The following is a 22,184-nucleotide window of genomic DNA, read 5'->3' on the forward strand; positions in this document are numbered from 1 at the left end:
TATACCATATAACGTAATACGTTATAAGGTAATACCATATAACGTAATACGTTATAACGTAATACCATATAACGTAATACGTTATAACGTTATACCATATAACGTAATACGTCATAACGTAATACCATATAACGTAATACGTTATGACGTTATACCATATAACGTAATAAGTTATAACGTTATACCATATAACGTAATACGTTATAACGTTATACCATGTAACGTAATACGTGATAACGTTATACCATATAACGTAATACGTTATAACGTTATACCATATAACGTAATACGTCATAACGTAATACCATATAACGTAATACGTTATGTCGTTATACCATATAACGTAATACGTCATTTCGTTATACCATATAACGTAATACGGTATAACGTTATACCATATAACGTAATACGTTATAACGATATACCATATAATGTAATACGTTATAACGTTATACCATATAACGTAATACGTGATAACGTTATACCATATAACGTAATACGTTAAAACGTTATACCATATAACGTAATACGTTATAACGTTATACCATATAACGTAAAACGTCATTTTGTTATACCATATAACGTAATACGTTATGATGTTATACCAGATAACGTAATACGTTATAAGGTAATACCATATAACGTAATACGTTATAACGTAATACCATATAACGTAAAACGTCATTTCGTTATACCATATAACGTAATACGTTATAACGTAATACCATATAACGTAATACGTTATAACGTTATACCATATAACGTAATACGTGATAACGATATACCATATAACGTAATACGTTAAAACGTTATACCATATAACGTAATACGTCATAACGTAATACCATATAACGTAATACGTTATGACGTTATACCATATAACGTAATACGTTATAACGTTATACCATATAACGTAAAACGTCATTTCGTTATACCATATAACGTAATACGTTATAACGTAATGCCATATAACGTAATACGTGATAGCGTAATACCATATAACGTAATACGTTATGATGTTATACCATATAACGTAATACGTTATAAGGTAATACCATATAACGTAATACGTTATAACGTAATACCATATAACGTAAAACGTCATTTCGTTATACCATATAACGTAATACGTTATAACGTAATACCATATAACGTAATACGTTATAACGTTATACCATATAACGTAATACGTGATAACGATATACCATATAACGTAATACGGTATAACGTTATACCATATAACGTAATACGTTATAACGATATACCATATAACGTAATACGTTATAACGTTATACCATATAACGTAATACGTGATAACGTTATACCATATAACGTAATACGTTAAAACGTTATACCTTATAACGTAATACGTTATAACGTTATACGATATAACGTAATACGTCATAACGTAATACCATATAACGTAATACGTTATGACGTTATACCATATAACGTAATACGTTATAACGTTATACCATATAACGTAATACGTGATAACGTTATACCATATAACGTAATACGTTAAAACGTTATACCATATAACGTAATACGTGATAACGATATACCATATAACGTAATACGTTAAAACGACATACCATATAACGTAATACGTTATAACGTTATACCATATAACGTAATACGTTATAACGATATACCATACAACGTAATACGTTATAACGTTATACCATATAACGTAATACGTAATAACGTTATACCATATAACGTAATACGTTATAACGTTATACCACATAACGTAATACGTTATAACGTTATACCATGTAACGTAATACGTGATAAGGATATACCATATAACGTAATACGTTATAACGTTATACCATATAACGTAATACGTGATAACGTTATACCATATAACGTAATACGTGATAACGTTATACCATATAACGTAATACGTTAAAACGTTATACCATATAACGTAAAACGTCATTTCGTTATACCATATAACGTAATACGTTATAACGTAATACCATATAACGTAATACGTTATAACGTTATACCATATAACGTAATACGTGATAACGTTATACCATATAACGTAATACGTTAAAACGTTATACCATATAACGTAATACGTTATAACGTTATACCATGTAACGTAATACGTGATAACGTAGTACCATATAACGTAATACGTTATGACGTTATACCATATAACGTAATACGTTATAAGGTAATACCATATAACGTAATACGTTATAACGTAATACCATATAACGTAAAACGTCATTTCGCTATACCATATAACGTAATACGTTATAACGTAATACCATATAACGTAATACGTTATAACGTTATACCATATAACGTAATACGTGATAACGATATACCATATAACGTAATACGTTAAAACGATGTACCATATAACGTAATACGTTATAACGTTATACCATATAACGTAATACGTTATAACGATATACCATATAACGTAATACGTTATAACGATATACCATATAACGTAATACGTTATAACGTTATACCATATAACGTAACACGTGATAACGTTATACCATATAACGTAATACGTTAAAACGTTATACCATATAACGTAAAACGTCATTTCGTTATACCATATAACGTAATACGTTATAACGTAATGCCATATAACGTAATACGTGATAGCGTAATACCATATAACGTAATACGTTATGATGTTATACCATATAACGTAATACGTTATAAGGTAATACCATATAACGTAATACGTTATAACGTAATACCATATAACGTAAAACGTCATTTCGTTATACCATATAACGTAATACGTTATAACGTAATACCATATAACGTAATACGTTATAACGTTATACCATATAACGTAATACGTGATAACGATATACCATATAACGTAATACGGTATAACGTTATACTATATAACGTAATACGTTATAACGATATACCATATAACGTAATACGTTATGACGTTATACCATATAACGTAATACGTGATAACGTTATACCATATAACGTAATACGTTAAAACGTTATACCTTATAACGTAATACGTTATAACGTTATACCATATAACGTAATACGTCATAACGTAATACCATATAACGTAATACGTTATGACGTTATACCATATAACGTAATAGGTTAAAACGTTATACCATATAACGTAATACGTTATAACGTTATACCATATAACGTAATACGTTATAACGTTATACCATATAACGTAATACCATATAACGTAATACGTTATAACGTTATACCATATAACGTAATACGTTATAAGGTAATACCATATAACGTAATACGTTATAACGTAATACCATATAACGTAAAACGTCATTTCGCTATACCATATAACGTAATACGTTATAACGTAATACCATATAACGTAATACGTTATAACGTTATACCATACAACGTAATACGTGATAACGTTATACCATATAACGTAATACGTTAAAACGTTATACCATATAACGTAATACGTTATAACGTTATACCATGTAACGTAATACGTGATAACGTTATACCATATAACGTAATACGTTATAACGTTATACCATATAACGTAATACGTCATAACGTAATACCATATAACGTAATACGTGATAACGTTATACCATATAACGTAATACGTTAAAACGTTATACCATATAACGGAATACGTTATAACGTTATACCATATAACGTAATACGTCATAACGTAATACCGTATAACGTAATACGTTATGACATTCTACCATATAACGTAATACGTTATAACGTAATACCATATACCGTAATACGTTATAACGTAATACCATATAACGTAAAACGTCATTTCGTTATACCATATAACGTAATACGTTATAACGTAATACCATATAACGTAATGCGTTATAACGTTATACCATATAACGTAATACGAGATAACGTTATACCATGTAACGTAATACGTTATAACGTTATACCATATAACGTAATTCGTGATAACGTTATACCATATAACGTAATACGTTATAACGTTATACCATATAACGTAATACGTCATAACGTAATACCATATAACGTAATACGTTATAACGTTATACCATATAACGTAATACGTGATAACGATATACCATATAACGTAATACGTTAAAACGTTATACCATATAACGTAATACGTTATAACGTTATACCATATAACGTAATACGTTATAATGTTATACCATGTAACGTAATACGTGATAACGTTATACCATATAACGTAATACGTTATAACGTTATACCATATAACGTAATACGTCATAACGTAATACCATATAACGTAATACGTTATGACGTTATACCATATAACGTAATACGTCATTTCGTTATACCATATAACGTAATACGTTATAACGTTATACCATATAACGTAATACGTCATAACGTAATACCATATAACGTAATACGTTATAACGTTAAACCATATAACGTAATACGTGATAACGATATACCATATAACGTAATACGTGATAACGATATACCATATAACGTAATACGTTAAAACGTTATACCATATAACGTAATACGTTATAACGTTATACCATATAACGTAATACGTTATAATGTTATACCATGTAACGTAATACGTGATAACGATATACCATATAACGTAATACGGTATAACGTTATACTATATAACGTAATACGTTATAACGATATACCATATAACGTAATACGTTATAACGTTATACCATATAACGTAATACGTGATAACGTTATACCATATAACGTAATACGTTAAAACGTTATACCTTATAACGTAATACGTTATAACGTTATACCATATAACGTAATACGTCATAACGTAATACCATATAACGTAATACGTTATGACGTTATACCATATAACGTAATAGGTTAAAACGTTATACCATATAACGTAATACGTTATAACGTTATACCATATAACGTAATACGTTATAACGTTATACCATATAACGTAATACCATATAACGTAATACGTTATAACGTTATACCATATAACGTAATACGTTATAAGGTAATACCATATAACGTAATACGTTATAACGTAATACCATATAACGTAAAACGTCATTTCGCTATACCATATAACGTAATACGTTATAACGTAATACCATATAACGTAATACGTTATAACGTTATACCATACAACGTAATACGTGATAACGTTATACCATATAACGTAATACGTTAAAACGTTATACCATATAACGTAATACGTTATAACGTTATACCATGTAACGTAATACGTGATAACGTTATACCATATAACGTAATACGTTATAACGTTATACCATATAACGTAATACGTCATAACGTAATACCATATAACGTAATACGTGATAACGTTATACCATATAACGTAATACGTTAAAACGTTATACCATATAACGGAATACGTTATAACGTTATACCATATAACGTAATACGTCATAACGTAATACCGTATAACGTAATACGTTATGACATTCTACCATATAACGTAATACGTTATAACGTAATACCATATACCGTAATACGTTATAACGTAATACCATATAACGTAAAACGTCATTTCGTTATACCATATAACGTAATACGTTATAACGTAATGCCATATAACGTAATACGTGATAGCGTAATACCATATAACGTAATACGTTATGATGTTATACCATATAACGTAATACGTTATAAGGTAATACCATATAACGTAATACGTTATAACGTAATACCATATAACGTAAAACGTCATTTCGTTATACCATATAACGTAATACGTTATAACGTAATACCATATAACGTAATACGTTATAACGTTATACCATATAACGTAATACGTGATAACGATATACCATATAACGTAATACGGTATAACGTTATACTATATAACGTAATACGTTATAACGATATACCATATAACGTAATACGTTATGACGTTATACCATATAACGTAATACGTGATAACGTTATACCATATAACGTAATACGTTAAAACGTTATACCTTATAACGTAATACGTTATAACGTTATACCATATAACGTAATACGTCATAACGTAATACCATATAACGTAATACGTTATGACGTTATACCATATAACGTAATAGGTTAAAACGTTATACCATATAACGTAATACGTTATAACGTTATACCATATAACGTAATACGTTATAACGTTATACCATATAACGTAATACCATATAACGTAATACGTTATAACGTTATACCATATAACGTAATACGTTATAAGGTAATACCATATAACGTAATACGTTATAACGTAATACCATATAACGTAAAACGTCATTTCGCTATACCATATAACGTAATACGTTATAACGTAATACCATATAACGTAATACGTTATAACGTTATACCATACAACGTAATACGTGATAACGTTATACCATATAACGTAATACGTTAAAACGTTATACCATATAACGTAATACGTTATAACGTTATACCATGTAACGTAATACGTGATAACGTTATACCATATAACGTAATACGTTATAACGTTATACCATATAACGTAATACGTCATAACGTAATACCATATAACGTAATACGTGATAACGTTATACCATATAACGTAATACGTTAAAACGTTATACCATATAACGGAATACGTTATAACGTTATACCATATAACGTAATACGTCATAACGTAATACCGTATAACGTAATACGTTATGACATTCTACCATATAACGTAATACGTTATAACGTAATACCATATACCGTAATACGTTATAACGTAATACCATATAACGTAAAACGTCATTTCGTTATACCATATAACGTAATACGTTATAACGTAATACCATATAACGTAATGCGTTATAACGTTATACCATATAACGTAATACGAGATAACGTTATACCATGTAACGTAATACGTTATAACGTTATACCATATAACGTAATTCGTGATAACGTTATACCATATAACGTAATACGTTATAACGTTATACCATATAACGTAATACGTCATAACGTAATACCATATAACGTAATACGTTATAACGTTATACCATATAACGTAATACGTGATAACGATATACCATATAACGTAATACGTTAAAACGTTATACCATATAACGTAATACGTTATAACGTTATACCATATAACGTAATACGTTATAATGTTATACCATGTAACGTAATACGTGATAACGTTATACCATATAACGTAATACGTTATAACGTTATACCATATAACGTAATACGTCATAACGTAATACCATATAACGTAATACGTTATGACGTTATACCATATAACGTAATACGTCATTTCGTTATACCATATAACGTAATACGTTATAACGTTATACCATATAACGTAATACGTCATAACGTAATACCATATAACGTAATACGTTATAACGTTAAACCATATAACGTAATACGTGATAACGATATACCATATAACGTAATACGTGATAACGATATACCATATAACGTAATACGTTAAAACGTTATACCATATAACGTAATACGTTATAACGTTATACCATATAACGTAATACGTTATAATGTTATACCATGTAACGTAATACGTGATAACGATATACCATATAACGTAATACGGTATAACGTTATACTATATAACGTAATACGTTATAACGATATACCATATAACGTAATACGTTATAACGTTATACCATATAACGTAATACGTGATAACGTTATACCATATAACGTAATACGTTAAAACGTTATACCTTATAACGTAATACGTTATAACGTTATACCATATAACGTAATACGTCATAACGTAATACCATATAACGTAATACGTTATGACGTTATACCATATAACGTAATAGGTTAAAACGTTATACCATATAACGTAATACGTTATAACGTTATACCATATAACGTAATACGTTATAACGTTATACCATATAACGTAATACCATATAACGTAATACGTTATAACGTTATACCATATAACGTAATACGTTATAAGGTAATACCATATAACGTAATACGTTATAACGTAATACCATATAACGTAAAACGTCATTTCGCTATACCATATAACGTAATACGTTATAACGTAATACCATATAACGTAATACGTTATAACGTTATACCATACAACGTAATACGTGATAACGTTATACCATATAACGTAATACGTTAAAACGTTATACCATATAACGTAATACGTTATAACGTTATACCATGTAACGTAATACGTGATAACGTTATACCATATAACGTAATACGTTATAACGTTATACCATATAACGTAATACGTCATAACGTAATACCATATAACGTAATACGTGATAACGTTATACCATATAACGTAATACGTTAAAACGTTATACCATATAACGGAATACGTTATAACGTTATACCATATAACGTAATACGTCATAACGTAATACCGTATAACGTAATACGTTATGACATTCTACCATATAACGTAATACGTTATAACGTAATACCATATACCGTAATACGTTATAACGTAATACCATATAACGTAAAACGTCATTTCGTTATACCATATAACGTAATACGTTATAACGTAATACCATATAACGTAATGCGTTATAACGTTATACCATATAACGTAATACGAGATAACGTTATACCATGTAACGTAATACGTTATAACGTTATACCATATAACGTAATTCGTGATAACGTTATACCATATAACGTAATACGTTATAACGTTATACCATATAACGTAATACGTCATAACGTAATACCATATAACGTAATACGTTATAACGTTATACCATATAACGTAATACGTGATAACGATATACCATATAACGTAATACGTTAAAACGTTATACCATATAACGTAATACGTTATAACGTTATACCATATAACGTAATACGTTATAATGTTATACCATGTAACGTAATACGTGATAACGTTATACCATATAACGTAATACGTTATAACGTTATACCATATAACGTAATACGTCATAACGTAATACCATATAACGTAATACGTTATGACGTTATACCATATAACGTAATACGTCATTTCGTTATACCATATAACGTAATACGTTATAACGTTATACCATATAACGTAATACGTCATAACGTAATACCATATAACGTAATACGTTATAACGTTAAACCATATAACGTAATACGTGATAACGATATACCATATAACGTAATACGTTAAAACGTTATACCATATAACGTAATACGTTATAACGTTATACCATATAACGTAATACGTTATAACGTTATACCATGTAACGTAATACGTGATAACGTTATACCATATAACGTAATACGTTATAACGTTATACCATATAACGTAATACGTTATGATGTTATACCATATAACGTAATACGTCATAACGTAATACCATATAACGTAATACGTTATGACGTTATACCATATAACGTAATAGGTTAAAACGTTATACCATATAACGTAATACGTTATAACGTTGTACCATATAACGTAATACGTTATAACGATATACCATATAACGTAATACGTTAAAACGTTATACCATATAACGTAATACGTTATAACGTTATACCATATAACGTAAAACGTCATTTCGTTATACCATATAACGTAATACGTTATAACGTAATGCCATATAACGTAATACGTGATAGCGTAATACCATATAACGTAATACGTTATGATGTTATACCATATAACGTAATACGTTATAAGGTAATACCATATAACGTAATACGTTATAACGTAATACCTTATAACGTAAAACGTCATTTCGTTATACCATATAACGTAATACGTTATAACGTAATACCATATAACGTAATACGTTATAACGTTATACCATATAACGTAATACGTGATAACGATATACCATATAACGTAATACGGTATAACGTTATACCATATAACGTAATACGTTATAACGATATACCATATAACGTAATACGTTATAACGTTATACCATATAACGTAATACGTGATAACGTTATACCATATAACGTAATACGTTAAAACGTTATACCTTATAACGTAATACGTTATAACGTTATACGATATAACGTAATACGTCATAACGTAATACCATATAACGTAATACGTTATGACGTTATACCATATAACGTAATACGTTATAACGTTATACCATATAACGTAATACGTGATAACGTTATACCATATAACGTAATACGTTAAAACGTTATACCATATAACGTAATACGTGATAACGATATACCATATAACGTAATACGTTAAAACGATATACCATATAACGTAATACGTTATAACGTTATACCATATAACGTAATACGTTATAACGATATACCATACAACGTAATACGTTATAACGTTATACCATATAACGTAATACGTAATAACGTTATACCATATAACGTAATACGTTATAACGTTATACCACATAACGTAATACGTTATAACGTTATACCATGTAACGTAATACGTGATAACGATATACCATATAACGTAATACGTTATAACGTTATACCATATAACGTAATACGTGATAACGTTATACCATATAACGTAATACGTGATAACGTTATACCATATAACGTAATACGTTAAAACGTTATACCATATAACGTAAAACGTCATTTCGTTATACCATATAACGTAATACGTTATAACGTAATACCATATAACGTAATACGTTATAACGTTATACCATATAACGTAATACGTGATAACGTTATACCATATAACGTAATACGTTAAAACGTTATACCATATAACGTAATACGTTATAACGTTATACCATGTAACGTAATACGTGATAACGTAGTACCATATAACGTAATACGTTATGACGTTATACCATATAACGTAATACGTTATAAGGTAATACCATATAACGTAATACGTTATAACGTAATACCATATAACGTAAAACGTCATTTCGCTATACCATATAACGTAATACGTTATAACGTAATACCATATAACGTAATACGTTATAACGTTATACCATATAACGTAATACGTGATAACGATATACCATATAACGTAATACGTTAAAACGATGTACCATATAACGTAATACGTTATAACGTTATACCATATAACGTAATACGTTATAACGATATACCATATAACGTAATACGTTATAACGTTATACCATATAACGTAACACGTGATAACGTTATACCATATAACGTAATACGTTAAAACGTTATACCATATAACGTAAAACGTCATTTCGTTATACCATATAACGTAATACGTTATAACGTAATGCCATATAACGTAATACGTGATAGCGTAATACCATATAACGTAATACGTTATGATGTTATACCATATAACGTAATACGTTATAAGGTAATACCATATAACGTAATACGTTATAACGTAATACCATATAACGTAAAACGTCATTTCGTTATACCATATAACGTAATACGTTATAACGTAATACCATATAACGTAATACGTTATAACGTTATACCATATAACGTAATACGTGATAACGATATACCATATAACGTAATACGGTATAACGTTATACTATATAACGTAATACGTTATAACGATATACCATATAACGTAATACGTTATAACGTTATACCATATAACGTAATACGTGATAACGTTATACCATATAACGTAATACGTTAAAACGTTATACCTTATAACGTAATACGTTATAACGTTATACCATATAACGTAATACGTCATAACGTAATACCATATAACGTAATACGTTATGACGTTATACCATATAACGTAATAGGTTAAAACGTTATACCATATAACGTAATACGTTATAACGTTATACCATATAACGTAATACGTTATAACGTTATACCATATAACGTAATACCATATAACGTAATACGTTATAACGTTATACCATATAACGTAATACGTTATAAGGTAATACCATATAACGTAATACGTTATAACGTAATACCATATAACGTAAAACGTCATTTCGCTATACCATATAACGTAATACGTTATAACGTAATACCATATAACGTAATACGTTATAACGTTATACCATACAACGTAATACGTGATAACGTTATACCATATAACGTAATACGTTAAAACGTTATACCATATAACGTAATACGTTATAACGTTATACCATGTAACGTAATACGTGATAACGTTATACCATATAACGTAATACGTTATAACGTTATACCATATAACGTAATACGTCATAACGTAATACCATATAACGTAATACGTGATAACGTTATACCATATAACGTAATACGTTAAAACGTTATACCATATAACGGAATACGTTATAACGTTATACCATATAACGTAATACGTCATAACGTAATACCGTATAACGTAATACGTTATGACATTCTACCATATAACGTAATACGTTATAACGTAATACCATATACCGTAATACGTTATAACGTAATACCATATAACGTAAAACGTCATTTCGTTATACCATATAACGTAATACGTTATAACGTAATACCATATAACGTAATGCGTTATAACGTTATACCATATAACGTAATACGAGATAACGTTATACCATGTAACGTAATACGTTATAACGTTATACCATATAACGTAATTCGTGATAACGTTATACCATATAACGTAATACGTTATAACGTTATACCATATAACGTAATACGTCATAACGTAATACCATATAACGTAATACGTTATAACGTTATACCATATAACGTAATACGTGATAACGATATACCATATAACGTAATACGTTAAAACGTTATACCATATAACGTAATACGTTATAACGTTATACCATATAACGTAATACGTTATAATGTTATACCATGTAACGTAATACGTGATAACGTTATACCATATAACGTAATACGTTATAACGTTATACCATATAACGTAATACGTCATAACGTAATACCATATAACGTAATACGTTATGACGTTATACCATATAACGTAATACGTCATTTCGTTATACCATATAACGTAATACGTTATAACGTTATACCATATAACGTAATACGTCATAACGTAATACCATATAACGTAATACGTTATAACGTTAAACCATATAACGTAATACGTGATAACGATATACCATATAACGTAATACGTTAAAACGTTATACCATATAACGTAATACGTTATAACGTTATACCATATAACGTAATACGTTATAACGTTATACCATGTAACGTAATACGTGATAACGTTATACCATATAACGTAATACGTTATAACGTTATACCATATAACGTAATACGTCATAACGTAATACCATATAACGTAATACGTTATGTCGTTATACCATATAACGTAATACGTCATTTCGTTATACCATATAACGTAATACGGCATAACGTTATACCACATAACGTAATACGTCATAACGATATACCATATAATGTAATACGTTATAACGTTATACCATATAACGTAATACGTGATAACGTTATACCATATAACGTAATACGTTAAAACGTTATACCATATAACGTAATACGTTATAACGTTATACCATATAACGTAAAACGTCATTTTGTTATACCATATAACGTAATACGTTATGATGTTATACCATATAACGTAATACGTTATGAGGTAATACCATATAACGTAATACGTTATAACGTAATACCATATAACGTAAAACGTCATTTCGTTATACCATATAACGTAATACGTTATAACGTAATACCATATAACGTAATACGTTATAACGTTATACCATATAACGTAATACGTGATAACGATATACCATATAACGTAATACGTTAAAACGTTATACCATATAACGTAATACGTTATAACGTTATACCATATAACGTAATACGTGATAACGTTATACCATATAACGTAATACGTTATAACGTTATACCATATAACGTAATACGTCATAACGTAATACCACATAACGTAATACGTTATGACGTTATACCATATAACGTAATACGTTATAACGTTATACCATATAACGTAAAACGTCATTTCGTTATACCATATAACGTAATACGTTATAACGTAATGCCATATAACGTAATACGTTATAACGTTATACCATACAACGTAATACGTGATAACGTTATACCATATAACGTAATACGTTAAAACGTTATACCATATAACGGAATACGTTATAACGTTATACCATATAACGTAATACGTCATAACGTAATACCGTATAACGTAATACGTTATGACATTCTACCATATAACGTAATACGTTATAACGTAATACCATATACCGTAATACGTTATAACGTAATACCATATAACGTAAAACGTCATTTCGTTATACCATATAACGTAATACGTCATAACGTAATACCATATAACGTAATACGTTATAATGTAATACCATATAACGTAATGCGTTATAACGTTATACCATATAACGTAATACGAGGTAACGTTATACCATGTAACGTAATACGTTATAACGTTATACCATATAACGTAATTCGTGATAACGTTATACCATATAACGTAATACGTTATAACGTTATACCATATAACGTAATACGTCATAACGTAATACCATATAACGTAATACGTTATAACGTTATACCATATAACGTAATACGTGATAACGATATACCATATAACGTAATACGTTAAAACGTTATATCATATAACGTAATACGTTATAACGTTATACCATATAACGTAATACGTTATAATGTTATACCATGTAACGTAATACGTGATAACGTTATACCATATAACGTAATACGTTATAACGTTATACCATATAACGTAATACGTCATAACGTAATACCATATAACGTAATACGTTATGACGTTATACCATATAACGTAATACGTCATTGCGTTATACCATATAACGTAATACGGTATAACGTTATACCATATAACGTAATACGTCATAACGTAATACCATATAACGTAATACGTTATAACGTTAAACCATATAACGTAATACGTGATAACGATATACCATATAACGTAATACGTTAAAACGTTATACCATATAACGTAATACGTTATAACGTTATACCATATAACGTAATACGTTATAACGTTATACCATGTAACGTAATACGTGATAACGTTATACCATATAACGTAATACGTTATAACGTTATACCATATAACGTAATACGTCATAACGTAATACCATATAACGTAATACGTTATGTCGTTATACCATATAACGTAATACGTCATTTCGTTATACCATATAACGTAATACGGTATAACGTTATACCATATAACGTAATACGTCATAACGATATACCATATAATGTAATACGTTATAACGTTATACCATATAACGTAATACGTGATAACGTTATACCATATAACGTAATACGTTAAAACGTTATACCATATAACGTAATACGTTATAACGTTATACCATATAACGTAATACGACATAACGTAATACCATATAACGTAATACGTTATGACGTTATACCATATAACGTAATACGTTAAAACGTTATACCATATAACGTAATACGTTATAACGTTATACCATATAACTTAATACGTTATAACGTTATACCATATAACGTAATACCATATAACGTAATACGTTATAACGTTATACCATATAACGTAATACGTGATAACGATATACCATATAACGTAATACGTTAAAACGATATACCATATAACGTAATACGTTATAACGTTATACCATATAACGTAATACCTTATAACGATATACCATATAACGTAATACGTTATAACGTTATACCATATAACGTAATACGTGATAACGTTATACCATATAACGTAATACGTTAAAACGTTATACCATATAACGTAAAACGTCATTTCGTTATACCATATAACGTAATACGTTATAACGTAATACCATATAACGTAATACGTTATAACGTTATACCATATAACGTAATACGTGATAACGTTATACCATATAACGTAATACGTTAAAACGTTATACCATATAACGTAATACGTTATAACGTTATACCATATAACGTAATACGTTAAAACGTTATACCATATAACGTAATACGTTATAACGTTATACCATATAACGTAATACGTTATAACGTAATACCATATAACGTAATACGTTATGACGTTATACCATATAACGTAATACGTGATAACGTTATACCATATAACGTAATACGTTAAAACGTTATACCATATAACGTAATACGTTATAACGTTATACCATGTAACGTAATACGTGATAACGTTATACCATATAACGTAATACGTTATAACGTTATACCATATAACGTAATACGTCATAACGTAATACCATATAACGTAATACGTGATAACGTTATACCATATAACGTAATACGTTAAAACGTTATACCATATAACGTAATACGTCATAACGTTATAACATATAACGTAATACGTCATAACGTAATACCGTATAACGTAATACGTTATGACGTTCTACCATATAACGTAATACGTCATAACGTAATACCATATAACGTAATACGTGAACACGTTATACCATATAACGTAATACGTTAAAACGTTATACCATATAACGGAATACGTTATAACGTTATACCATATAACGTAATACGTCATAACGTAATACCGTATAACGTAATACGTTATGACATTCTACCATATAACGTAATAAGTTATAACGTAATACAATATACCGTAATACGTTATAACGTAATACCATATAACGTAAAACGTCATTTCGTTATACCATATAACGTAATACGTTATAACGTAATACCATATAACGTAATGCGTTATAACGTTATACCATATAACGTAATACGAGATAACGTTATACCATGTAACGTAATACGTTATAACGTTATACCATATAACGTAATTCGTGATAACGTAGTACCATATAACGTAATACGTTATGACGTTATACCATATAACGTAATACGTTATAAGGTAATACCATATAATGTAATACGTTATAACGTAATACCATATAACGTAAAACGTCATTTCGCTATACCATATAACGTAATACGTTATAACGTAATACCATATAACGTAATACGTTATAACGTTATACCATACAACGTAATACGTGATAACGTTATACCATATAACGTAATACGTTAAAACGTTATACCATATAACGTAATACGTTATAACGTTATACCATGTAACGTAATACGTGATAACGCTATACCATATAACGTAATACGTTATAACGTTATACCATATAACGTAATACGTCATAACGTAATACCATATAATGTAATACGTGATAACGTTATACCATATAACGTAATACGTTAAAACGTTATACCATATAACGGAATACGTTATAACGTTATACCATATAACGTAATACGTCATAACGTAATACCGTATAACGTAATACGTTATGACATTCTACCATATAACGTAATACGTTATAACGTTATACCATATAACGTAATACGTCATAACGTAATACCATATAACGTAAAACGTCATTTCGCTATACCATATAACGTAATACGTTATAACGTAATACCATATAACGTAATACGTTATAACGTTATACCATATAACGTAAAACGTCATTTCGTTATACCATATAACGTAATACGTTATAACGTAATACCATATAACGTAATACGTTATAACGTTATACCATATAACGTAATACGTGATAACGTTATACCATATAACGTAATACGTCATAACGTAATACCATATAACGTAATACGTGAACACGTTATACCATATAACGTAATACGTTAAAACGTTATACCATATAACGTAATACGTTATAACGTTATACCATATAACGTAATACGTTATAACGATATACCATATAACGTAATACGTTATAACGTTATACCATATAACGTAATACGTGATAACGTTATACCATATAACGTAATACGTTAAAACGTTATACCATATAACGTAAAACGTCATTTCGTTATACCATATAACGTAATACGTTATAACGTAATACCATATAACGTAATACGTTATAACGTTATACCATATAACGTAATACGTGATAACGTTATACCATATAACGTAATACGTTAAAACGTTATACCATATAAGGTAATACGTTATAACGTTATACCATATAACGTAATACGTTAAAACGTTATACCATATAACGTAATACGTTATAACGTTATACCATATAACGTAATACGTTATAACGTAATACCATATAACGTAATACGTTATGACGTTATACCATATAACGTAATACGTGATAACGTTATACCATATAACGTAATACGTTAAAACGTTATACCATATAACGTAATACGTTATAACGTTATACCATATAACGTAATACGTTATAACGTTATAACATATAACGTAATACGTCATAACGTAATACCGTATAACGTAATACGTTATGACGTTCTACCATATAACGTAATACGTCTTAACGTAATACCATATAACGTAATACGTGAACACGTTATACCATATAACGTAATACGTTAAAACGTTATACCATATAACGGAATACGTTATAACGTTATACCATATAACGTAATACGTCATAACGTAATACCGTATAACGTAATACGTTATGACATTCTACCATATAACGTAATAAGTTATAACGTAATACAATATACCGTAATACGTTATAACGTAATACCATATAACGTAAAACGTCATTTCGTTATACCATATAAAGTAATACGTTATAACGTAATACCATATAACGTAATGCGTTATAACGTTATACCATATAACGTAATACGAGATAACGTTATACCATGTAACGTAATACGTTATAACGTTATACCATATAACGTAATTCGTGATAACGTAGTACCATATAACGTAATACGTTATGACGTTATACCATATAACGTAATACGTTATAAGGTAATACCATATAACGTAATACGTTATAACGTAATACCATATAACGTAAAACGTCATTTCGCTATACCATATAACGTAATACGTTATAACGTAATACCATATAACGTAATACGTTATAACGTTATACCATACAACGTAATACGTGATAACGTTATACCATATAACGTAATACGTTAAAACGTTATACCATATAACGTAATACGTTATAACGTTATACCATGTAACGTAATACGTGATAACGCTATACCATATAACGTAATACGTTATAACGTTATACCATATAACGTAATACGTCATAACGTAATACCATATAACGTAATACGTGATAACGTTATACCATATAACGTAATACGTTAAAACGTTATACCATATAACGGAATACGTTATAACGTTATACCATATAACGTAATACGTCATAACGTAATACCGTATAACGTAATACGTTATGACATTCTACCATATAACGTAATACGTTATAACGTTATACCATATAACGTAATACGTCATAACGTAATACCATATAACGTAATACGTTATGACGTTATAACATATAACGTAATACGTCATTTCGTTATACCATATAACGTAATACGGTATAACGTTATACCATATAACGTAATACGTCATAACGTAATACCATATAACGTAATACGTTATAACGTTAAACCACATAATGTAATACGTGATAACGATATACCATATAACGTAATACGTTAAAACGTTATACCATATAACGTAATACGTTATAACGTTATACCATGTAACGTAATACGTGATAACGTTATACCATATAACGTAATACGTGATAACGTTATACCATATAACGTAATACGTTATAACGTTATACCATATAACGTAATACGTCATAACGTAATACCATATAACGTAATACGTTATGTCGTTATACCATATAACGTAATACGTCATTTCGTTATACCATATAACGTAATACGGCATAACGTTATACCACATAACGTAATACGTCATAACGATATACCATATAATGTAATACGTTATAACGTTATACCATATAACGTAATACGTGATAACGTTATACCATATAACGTAATACGTTAAAACGTTATACCATATAACGTAATACGTTATAACGTTATACCATATAACGTAAAACGTCATTTTGTTATACCACATAACGTAATACGTTATGGTGTTATACCATATAACGTAATACGTTATAAGGTAATACCATATAACGTAATACGTTATAACGTAATACCATGTAACGTAAAACGTCATTTCGTTATACCATATAACGTAATACGTTATAACGTAATACCATATAACGTAATACGTTATAACGTTATACCATATAACGTAATACGTGATAACGATATACCATATAACGTAATACGTTAAAACGTTATACCATTTAACGTAATACGTTATAACGTTATACCATATAACGTAATACGTGATAACGTTATACCATATAACGTAATACGTTATAACGTTATACCATATAACGTAATACGTCATAACGTAATACCATATAACGTAATACGTTATGACGTTATACCATATAACGTAATACGTTATAACGTTATACCATATAACGTAAAACGTCATTTCGTTATACCATATAACGTAATACGTTATAACGTAATGCCATATAACGTAATACGTTATAACGTTATACCATACAACGTAATACGTGATAACGTTATACCATATAACGTAATACGTTAAAACGTTATACCATATAACGGAATACGTTATAACGTTATACCATATAACGTAATACGTCATAACGTAATACCGTATAACGTAATACGTTATGACATTCTACCATATAACGTAATACGTTATAACGTAATACCATATACCGTAATACGTTATAACGCAATACCATATAACGTAAAACGTCATTTCGTTATACCATATAACGTAATACGTTATAACGTAATACCATATAACGTAATGCGTTATAACGTTATACCATATAACGTAATACGAGGTAACGTTATACCATGTAACGTAATACGTTATAACGTTATACCATATAACGTAATTCGTGATAACGTTATACCATATAACGTAATACGTTATAACGTTATACCATATAACGTAATACGTCATAACGTAATACCATATAACGTAATACGTTATAACGTTATACCATATAACGTAATACGTGATAACGATATACCATATAACGTAATACGTTAAAACGTTATATCATATAACGTAATACGTTATAACGTTATACCATATAACGTAATACGTTATAATGTTATACCATGTAACGTAATACGTGATAACGTTATACCATATAACGTAATACGTTATAACGTTATACCATATAACGTAATACGACATAACGTAATACCATATAACGTAATACCTTATGACGTTATACCATATAACGTAATACGTCATTTCGTTATACCATATAACGTAATACGGTATAACGTTATACCATATAACGTAATACGTCATAACGTAATACCATATAACGTAATACGTTATAACGTTAAACCATATAACGTAATACGTGATAACGATATACCATATAACGTAATACGTTAAAACGTTATACCATATAACGTAATACGTTATAACGTTATACCATATAACGTAATACGTTATAACGTTATACCATGTAACGTAATACGTGATAACGTTATACCATATAACGTAATACGTTATAACGTTATACCATATAACGTAATACGTCATAACGTAATACCATATAACGTAATACGTTATGTCGTTATACCATATAACGTAATACGTCATTTCGTTATACCATATAACGTAATACGGTATAACGTTATACCATATAACGTAATACGTCATAACGATATACCATATAATGTAATACGTTATAACGTTATACCATATAACGTAATACGTGATAACGTTATACCATATAACGTAATACGTTAAAACGTTATACCATATAACGTAATACGTTATAACGTTATACCATATAACGTAAAACGTCATTTTGTTATACCATATAACGTAATACGTTATGATGTTATACCATATAACGTAATGCGTTATAACGTTATACCATATAACGTAATACGAGATAACGTTATACCATGTAACGTAATACGTTATAACGTTATACCATATAACGTAATTCGTGATAACGTTATACCATATAACGTAATACGTTATAACGTTATACCATATAACGTAATACGTCATAACGTAATACCATATAACGTAATACGTTATAACGTTATACCATATAACGTAATACGTGATAACGATATACCATATAACGTAATACGTTAAAACGTTATACCATATAACGTAATACGTTATAACGTTATACCATATAACGTAATACGTTATAATGTTATACCATGTAACGTAATACGTGATAACGTTATACCATATAACGTAATACGTTATAACGTTATACCATATAACGTAATACGTCATAACGTAATACCATATAACGTAATACGTTATGACGTTATACCATATAACATAATACGTCATTTCGTTATACCATATAACG

The sequence above is a fragment of the Bombus vancouverensis genome, chromosome 2 (assembly GCF_051014615.1).
Source record: "Bombus vancouverensis nearcticus chromosome 2, iyBomVanc1_principal, whole genome shotgun sequence".
NCBI lineage: Eukaryota > Metazoa > Arthropoda > Insecta > Hymenoptera > Apidae > Bombus > Bombus vancouverensis.